This window comes from Dipteris shenzhenensis, chromosome 8, assembly GCF_047967505.1.
Source record: "Dipteris shenzhenensis isolate YYH24624 ecotype China chromosome 8, Dip_SZ_1.0, whole genome shotgun sequence".
Taxonomy (NCBI): Eukaryota; Viridiplantae; Streptophyta; class Polypodiopsida; order Gleicheniales; family Dipteridaceae; genus Dipteris; species Dipteris shenzhenensis.
The window spans coordinates 5,465,291-5,475,482 of NC_141603.1; positions in this window are offsets into that span (position 1 = coordinate 5,465,291).

Below are 10,192 nucleotides of genomic sequence, written 5' to 3' on the forward strand. Positions count from 1 at the left end.
CAAAAGTATTGCAGCGTTTCAATATGAAGGGGGGGAAGGCAGTGAGTACTCCATTGTCTCCATATGTGAAACTGAGTCATACAGATAGTCCCAAATCAGATGAGGAGAGGGCCATGATGGCCAAGGTTCCTTATGCATCAGCGGTTGGGAGTCTTATGTATGCTATGATAGCTACTAGACCAGACATTGCATTTGCAGTGGGAGTGGTTAGCTGCTATATGGCTAATCCAGGAAAGAGGCATTGGGAGGCAGTTAAGTGCATCATGAGGTACATGAAGGGTACCAAGGAGATGTGCATCTGCTTTGGTAAAGGAGACATGCGTGTACTTGGGTACACAGATTCAGACTATGCAGGGCATGTGGATAGTAGGAGATCCACTTCTAGTTATGTGTTCACCTTTGCAGGTGGTGCAGTGTTGTGGATGTCTCGCACACAGAAGTGCGTTGCTTTGTCTACCACAGAGGCTGAGTATGTTGCAGCCACAGAGGGTTGCAAGGAGGCTATATGGCTTGATCGGCTAGTGGGAGATTTGGGGATTCATACAGGTGTACCAACATTGCATGGTGATTCCATGAGTGCTATTCAACTAGCACGGAATCCGGTCTTTCATGCAAAGACCAAACACATTGAGGTCAGGTACCATTTCATCAGGGAGGTAGTTGAGGACAAGCGCATAGAGCTTGTCAAGGTTCATACTGATGATAACCCTGCAGATATGCTGACGAAGAGTCTACCTAGTCAGCGGTTTGAGTATTGTCGTGTATTGATGGGCATTGGATAGTATGTTCACTGGTTGTTCTCCCTTAAAGGCACATTGTCCTTTAAGTGGGAGGTTGTGGGGTTAAAGGTCACTGTGCCTTAAACCCCGGTTATGTACAATACTCAAACACATATATAAATGAATGAAAAAGAAGATTAGGGTGGTTCTGCACCCACCAAAACTTGTGTGGCTCTCTGTCTCTCTCTCTCTCCCTCTCCTTCTTTCGTTCTTGCTTCCGTTGAGAGCACTCTCAAATTCAATAGCTTTCATAATCATTGAAAAACTTTTGAAATCCTTGTAGCATTTTAGGTCGAACTTGCAACATGTAAGTAGCACCTGCAAGCTTCCTAGACCTCAAAAGAGAGAAATTATCAACTATCTTGCCCCTTCTGATGTAATGGATGATTATGAACGTGGTAACCTACCTATTAAAGTAGGGGTGGGATGGCGTATCACCTTTTCCCATATCCCCCCTCCCTCTCTCTCTCTCTCTCTCTCTCTCTCTCTCTCTCTCTCGTAAGCATCATCTATTTGCACCATGATCATTCACAACATTATGCTCTACTAAAACGAATGTCGGTATTTCACACACACTAGTGCTGTAGCTAGCATCACTTAAACCAACACTTACAGGTTGCAAGCCATTTTAATTATTTCCAAGTTCCAACATGGAAACAATACATTTGTAATGCCATCTAAATGCTTTAACATACTTCCAAGTCGCATGACATCAATTTAAAAAAATTAATATCACAATTTTAAATGATTCATAATACAACCATGGACATCAATGTCAATACTATTTCAAGTGGCATTATACTCTCATTATACTATACATCACAAAGTCTCTTCATCCTCATCGTCTCTAGAGCTCGCTTTGGCTTCGGCTTGCACTTGTCCAACGATGGGAGGATCATGCAATGGACCTGGGAGATCACAATTTACCTACTTTGCTAGATCTCCATCATTATTCTCTCCCTTAACATCTTCCAACACTCTATTGTTTGCATAAACATAAACCAATTTCTCTGCTCTTTTCATCTCCAAGCAATTTCTTGTGATGGGATGTACAAACTTGTAATTATCCCAATTTTGTTCACTGGATGAATTGCTACAAGCCTGGATAGCACTTTCAAGGCCAAGGTTTACAAATGGGGTATCAATGCGCCACACTCTTCCCACCATCTCCATGTAGGCATCTCCTTTGCAAGGTCTTGTATTCTTGTATATGCAAACAACCCTTCCCAATTTTGAAAAGTGGATAATTCCCTGACACAGCAGTAGTATATTCAGATTTATCTTTAAACAATTATCACAAGAGATTATGCCAAGGTTGCATTACATGTCCCAATGTTTTCAGACAATACTTCCATCCTCCTCCCACCATTGGGGATCTAAAATATGACCAACATAGTGAAGGTTATTATGAGCATGATTCCATCGCTGAAACATCTTTTGCACAATGACAAGATGACTAGCTCTATAGCCACCGCCGTCGTCACCTGTGGCTCTTCTATTTTCCTTCAATAGGTCCCGCTCAGTAGCCCACCAAGCCACGTAAGCATTGCCCAAACTTGGACCTTTAACGTCTAGTTTTTGGATGGCAAACCATACCGACTGCATTCCATCAGATGCATCAACTATTTTCTTCCAAAAGCTAGCATTTTGATTGAATTGCTTCATCTCCAATTTTGGCATGGGCCTTTTGTAAAGTCAACTCGGCTATCCACTTATGAGCTTCTACACTGAATAGTGCCTCTGTTACAACTTCTTGTAGCTTGAGCAAATGGTCCAACATTATATAATTATTTTGAAACGTGTTTCACCAAGTTTTGAAAACTCCAGTGGATGTTTAACAGGGTGGTGGTTTTTGAATATGCCCAACAATCTCGTGGTTAAGAAAGTAAAATACCATTCTTCGTCCTTCATCCACAGAGGTTTTGAACCACTAGGTCTTCGCTGATTCATACCAATTCTCAAGCACAAGGTCAAGGCAATGGCAAGAACATGGTGATTGCCCAATGATTGGATATTTTTTATTTATAATTTTTTCAAATTTCCTACAGTTCTTCGTATTGTCGGTGATTATCTGAACAACATTATAATGCCCAACATCTAGAATTACTCCAACTGTTTAGCAATATATTCACCTATCTTGGCATGGCCACTTGTGTTAATGGATTGATAAAAGACCTCTCCCTTAAATGTCACGACCATGATATTGATCAGTGGCTTCTTGGTGACATTTTTCCTTCCATCACTAACAATGGTGCAACTTGTTCTCTCAATACCATCATATACTACTTGTTGCATCTCCTATTTCATCCTCATAGTATGCATCCAAGTAGTTGTTGTGGATAGCATTGTAAATCGACATCATAAGACCTGAACCTGCCCTTGCTATGGATACAACGGCTCTTTTCCAATGAGGATTTTAAACCATGCTTAGTGGGGATACCTGATGCGACAAATAGCCTCAAAAATGTCTTGCAATGATTTTTATATGTTGTTGTTTGAATGATGCTTCCAATGATCTTTGTTGCAGATGTATCCACAATTGTGAATGAGCCATTTGTTGAGAGATTAGCTAAACATCATGTGATTACATGTGCATAACACTAACACATATCCTCTCCCCTCTTCATATTTTGTCATGGTATCAGAGCATCCTTGTCTTCTGCTAAGACATGGTGATCCTTGTGTGAGAGCGTGAGAGAGATTGAAAGATCAAGAATTTCTCTTGAGTGATCTTCACTTCCGTTGAGAGAAAAATTATGTCCATTGGTGAGAGAATTCCATCCATGAGAGATTGAAAGATTTGCATTAATATCCATCCATTCGATTCATTGTTCTTTGAGAGATCTATTCCATGAGAGACTATTCTTTTATAGAATCCTTCTTGAGGTGTGAGTGTTCATAATGAGAGAGAGATATATATTTTTGTCATAGATTTTTGTCATTATGATAGAAAGAATTAAGAGATATAGGGAGATTCATTGAGAGAGAGATTTGTGAGTCTTTCACAAACCTCTTCAACTATGCTAACCAACAACTCCAATCGAGGTGCAAACACAAAGGACACTCCAACAAAATACAAACAGCTACTTAGACCTCATAAAGAGATCTATCTACAAAGGCACCCTACAATAGACTAGGAGGTCTTCACCGACAAACAATTCCCTGACAGCTCCTACAACCACTCCAATAGCCCAAGATGCCATCAATGTAATAGCAGCTGCCTTCATTGAGTCCAATCAGCATGCATGCAATAGACTCTTGCAAATGAGTCATAGGCAACCTCAAGTAATGAAGGTGCGGCTCCAAATGGCAGCTTGAACCTCCAGTTGACTCTATTGAGACTATGTGCGGCTGAGCCATGGCTTGCTCTCTCCCTTTTGTCGTGGTAGCTTTAGTCTCACATGCTGCCTTGTTCACTGCCACCCTTTGAAACGGGTGGATCGGATGCCTGTTGACCTCAACCACCATGGCACGCATAGAAGCATGCATGTAGGCCAGTTTCTCAACAAGTTTCATGCAGAAGTCAGCGAATCTGACGGTCAGGCTAGTGAGCTTGTTCTTTACATCTCGGGGCTCCAGTGGTGGTAGCATGTTTGGCCATGGGACTAGTAGCACGCCGATGGTGCTAAGGAGAAAGAAATTACTTTGGGCAATGAGATACCAGAAGGAAAATTTGTGGAACTAGTGGAAAGAAAGCTAGATGTAGAAGCATTGAAAGGAGCCATGAACCATGCTACGAGGGCAGGCGAGCGCAAGGAGAGAGCAAAGCATGGAAGGTTGAGATAGAGGAAATGAGGTGGCATCTACAGCTTTAGCAAAGATGCTACTACCAGCCACCCATGCCTAGCTTCAACAACCGCCTATATGACTCCATTGATAGAATCTTTTCGATTCCGGTGCTTTCCCAATTGCCACGTGGTACATACCCACCTTATCTATCTAACCAAATAAGCTTTGTTCTAAAGTCTGCCATGTGGTACCTCATCTTGCACATAGGTCCTGGCTGCCATGTCATCAACATCCTGCAGATGTCATGTAATGTAGAAGATTGATACAGTGTATCTTGACACACATTGCAATTAAAAAGAGGATTTCAATTATCAAGTCGACCAAGTAGATTAAGACCCTTGGTACATCGATAGCGGCGGTGCATCATCTCACATGACAAAGCATCAAGATTGGTTCACAGAGATGAAACCATTAGAAGGTCAAAAGAATGTCATCTACATGGCAGATAATACACCGAATCCAGTGTAAGAAAATAATACAATGTCTGTGCTCAACAGATAAAAGGATCTCGTATGCAAGAGAGAAAATCAGATAGTATGGAGAATCAAAAATTTGATTACTGTAAAATTGATAAAATAGATGGCGCTGCCTCCCAACCGTGTGCTCCTATGTGAGAAGCATCGATGGCATGTTGAAAACAGTAAAGGACGGAGGTTGGATGTTAAGGAATCAGGGTTGCTGTAGCCAATGATAAATATGTGCTTCACAGGCTTGCTCTTATATAGCCACCAGTCATAGTCAATTAGACCCAATTGGGAGACCGACCCAGTCGGCCCAAAATGGCCGACTGGAGGTCGGTCTTGAAATAGGCCACCGATCACACGTTAGAACTGTGGCACAGAATAGAGCAACTGACCTACGGTGTTCGTTCATCCTAGAGCCATCCAAAATCATCTGGGGCTCCAAACGAGCCTCACAACCCGAGAGTGGGCTGCCCTGAAAAATGCTCCATCTATGCTCAGAGCGGTTAGTCATGGGATGCCTTCCTGCACTTACATGTAGCCTATTTGGTAGTGTGGCAACTCTATCTGAAGCCGTCCAGCCATCAGGCCACACATGGCCCCCATCTTGTGTCCAAACCAGGACCTACCCGATAACCTAGCTACTCAAATGCCTTCTCGTCATATGGGGGGCTTACAAGTAGAGTTAGCTGGTTCCCACATAGTTACACAAGAGTGGAACATTGATATCTAGCACACCCCCTCAATGTCCACCCGTAAGTGAACTACTTTTTTGGCCCAATGCCAAGTCGATGAAGATGCCTCTCCAGCAAGTCTCTTCCAAGAGCCTTCATGAAGATGTCCACAGCATTCTCTGTAGTTGGACAGTACACCAAGTCGACCACTCCATCCATGATGTGCTCGCTACAAAGTGATATTGAATCTCAATGTGTTCTATGCGAGCGTGGTACACAGGGTTCTTGGCAATTGCCATGCAACTCTGATTGTCACATGTTAATTGCGTAGGCTTGTTTTGCACTGCACCCATGTCCCCTAAAATCCTCCTCAACCACACTGCCTTACAAGAAGCAAAACATGCTGATTTGTACTTCAGCCTTGATAGAAGAAAGAGCAACTATAGGTTGCTTCTTGTTGACCCATGACACAACTCTAAATCCAAGTAAGAAACAGTAACCTATCACTGATCTCCTGCTATCCACGTCTCCTACCCAATCCGAGTCACAGAATCCGATCAAGATGTTGCCCTTGGTATAGGTGATGCCATAATCAAGTGTGCCTTTGATGTATTTCAGCACCCGCATCCCTACCCTCCAATGGTTCTCTTGGGGCTTATTGGAAAACCTGCTTAGTACACCAGTCGCAAAGCTTATGTCCGGCCGCGTGTTGCACAAGTAAATCAAATTGTCCACAAGCCTTCTATACTTTGCTTCGTCCACCAGTGGTGATGAATCCTTGTTTGAGAGCTTCACATCAACCTCCATAGGGGTGCCAATTGTCATGCACTCAACCATGCCAAATGCCTTCAGTATCTCTCTAGCATACTTCAGCTGTGAGATGAAGATCTGTTTTGGCTCTTGCCAAACTTCAATCCCCAAACAGAAATGCATCAGTCTGAGGTCTGTCATTTCAAACTCTCTTCCTAGCAATTGCTTTGTCTGCGAGATCTTTTCTTCATGGTTCTTTGTTATGACAAGGTCATCCACATAAAGGACCATGATCATACACCTACCTTCTCTATAGATATACAAATTTGCATCAGATGGGATCCTCTGAACCCGTTTTGCAGAAAGTAGGCATCAATCCATTGGTACCATGTTTGTGGGGCCTGTTTCAGCCCATAAAGTATCTTCTTTACTTTACAAACTTTACCTTCTGAACTGGGGATCACAAAACCCGATGGTTGTTCCACGTATACCTCCTCTGTGAATTGTGGTTAGTCGAGCTGTGGGAGCAAAAGTATCCTGATAATCAAAACCATGTACCTATGCGAATCCTTTTGCCACGAGCCGAGCCTTGTACTTATCTAACGTGCCATCAGACTTGTAGTTGATCTTGTACACCCACTTGGTGCTGATTACCTTGCATTTTGGTGGTCGATCCACAAGGTCCCAAGTGTTGTTCTTCATTATGGAGCCATACTCTGACTGCATAGCCTCCATCCACCTATCATCACCTTGTGCCTCTTCAAGACACTTGGGTTCATCAGCACGGATCACCTCTGTCATCAAAGCATAGTTGACCAAGTGTTCATGCACCCTTCTTTGCTTCTCTAATCTCTTGGACCAATAGTGTTCAGATGGTTCCTCCTCAATGGTTGGAGGTTCTCTGCCGTCCAAAAGCTGCTTTACCCACTTCAGGAATGGCCGTTGCTATTGTGGTTCTGTAGGCTTTTCTTCCTCTTCTTTATCTTGAATCCTCCCAAGCACCATTAGGGGAGTTTGGGCTGTTGTTGCTGGTTGTACTGGATGGATATCCTGGTTGTCTGGGAAGGAAGCATCCTCCTCCAATTGATGTGGCTGTTCTGAGAAGACCATATCGCGACTTACTATTACCTTCTTGGTAACAGGATTATAGAGACGGTAACCCTTTGCCTCTTCACTGTAGCCCAAGAAAATACACTTCTGGCTCTTCGGTTCCCTTTGGTCCTGTTAACATTAGGGACATGCACAAAACAATCACACCCAAAACTGTGAAATGTGCAGCTGAAGGTTTCTTACCAGAAGGCCTGCAGTGGAGTCATCCCATTCACAACCTTCGTGTAGCTACGTAGGATTTAGAATGTAAACTACTGTGTTACATGCTTCAGCCCAGAAAGTCTCTGGCAAATCGTTTCCTTTCATCATACTCCTACCCATTTCACAGATGATGCACATCTTGTGCTCTGCTACTCCATTTTGTTGTGATGTATGTGGCGGGGGTTTCTGCCTCTTGATCCCATGACTTTTGCAATAACTTTCAAATTCACTTGATGTAAACCCTCCACCTCTGTCTGATCTCAACTTCTTCACCTTCCTCCCCTTTTCTTTATCGACCATTACATGCCATTCTTTGAACTTACTAAAAGCCTCATCTTTAGTCTTCAGGAAGTATATCCATATCCTTCTACTGTAGTCATCGATCAACGTCATGAAGTAGTAGGAACCACCCAAAGCTTCCATCTCCATCTTTCCACAGAGGTTCGTGTGAATGAGCTCTAGAGGAGCCTTTGCCCTGTTGGCCTCTTTAGGAAAGGGCTGCCGATGCTGCTTGCCCATCATGCAAGCTTCACATACATTGGGCAGATCTGTAATTTCTGGTAAGTCTGCAATCATTCCACTTTTATGCTTCTCCTTTAAAGAACTAAGGTTTAGATGATCAAACCTCTCATGCCACAGCTTAGTGTTGCTCACATCGGCTCGAGCACTAAAAGCTGAGAGTTCATAGATGTTGTTGTGCCGTGTAGCTTTACCAATGACCTTCCCTTGAAGATCCAAAATCTATGCACCATTCTTATCGAAGTGAACTTTGAGGTCCCGATCCATGATCGCAGAAATGGACAACAAGTTTCTCTTGATATCTAGCACATAAAGAACATCGGACAACTGTTTTACAACTCCATCTGACTTGAGAGCAATCATACCTTTTTCTTTTGCTGGACATTTTGCATCATTGCCGATTGCTACCAGGATGTCATTCCCTATCGGATGTAGAAAGGTATACCAATCCTTCCGACTAGTCATGTGGCATGATGCACCATTGTCAATAATCCAAGGTTCATCCACAAGTACATGAACTGTCTCCGTGCAAATCTCCTCAATTGCTATAAATAGCTCTACTAGTACTGCTTGCGCGCTGTTGTTGGACTCTTTCTTTACTCCATTCTTCTCATCTGCAATCTTCTTTCGGCACTCATTCTACTTGTGTCCTACCTTGTTGCAATTGAAGCACTTGATCTTCTTCTTTCTCTTTTTATCATTAAAAGGAAATGGGTTACCAGAGTCCTTACCCTTACCTTTCTTTGATCTAGCTGAGAAAGCCGACTGTCCTCATCTTTTGATGCATCTCCTCCTCCAGAAGAATCGCGCTAAAATCCTCAAAGTTGAGGGGCAGATTTCTATTCTGCATATTCAGTGCCATAACAAGACCATCATACTTTGATGTTAGAATCCATATGCACCTTCATGCTAGATTCTCGCTGGTGATGGTGATGCCGATTGCAGTCATCTAATCGCGTAGATTCTTCACCCTAGTGATGAACTTCTCTGCCGTTTCAGACTCAAACAGTTTCTCGTTCGCGAGTTGAGTCTCTAGATTCTAAATCTGCGTCTGATTCGTGGTCTCATATTGATTTTTCAAGACTATCCATGCCTCCTCTGCTATGGTGACATGTTGAATTAACGCCATGATAGAATCACTTACACTGCAGACAAAAGAACACAGTGCATCTACATTTCTTGTCCACGCGAGAATCTAATCTACAGTTGGTACTATATGTTATCCTACATTGGCTAGATCTATTCTCGCAATCGGCTTCATGTCCACCCCAATAGTAGTATCCCAAAGCTCATATGCGCTTAGGATGGTCTTCATCTTGAACTTCCAGAGTGGATAGTTAGTGCTGTCCAACTTTGCGCTTTCACCATACGCTGGGATTCGCAGTCTTGCACTGGGCCATCTCTCACAATCTGCTCGCAAACAGAAATACACTACCAAATCTTCTTGCTAGAGCCCAAGCTCTAATACCATGTAAGAAAACAATACAACGTCTGTCCTCAACATATAATAGGATCTCGTGTGCAAGAGAGAAAAGTAGATAGTATGGAGAATCAAAAATTTGATTACCATAAAACTAATACAATAGATGGTGCTGTCTCCCAGCCGTGCACTCCTATGTGAGAAGCTTCGATGGTGTGCTGGAAATAGTAGAGGACGGAGGCTAGATGTTAAGGAATCAGGGTTGTTATAGCCAATGATAAATATGGGCTTCACAAGCTTGCTCTTATATAGCCACTAGTTGTAGTCGATTAGACCCAATTGGGAGACCAACCCAGTTGGTCCAAAATGTCCGACTAGAGGTCGATCCCAAAATAGGCCACCAACCACACGTTAGAACCGTGGCATAGAATAGAGCTACAACCTACGGTTATCGTTCGGCCCAAAGCCATCCGAGATCATCTAGGGCTC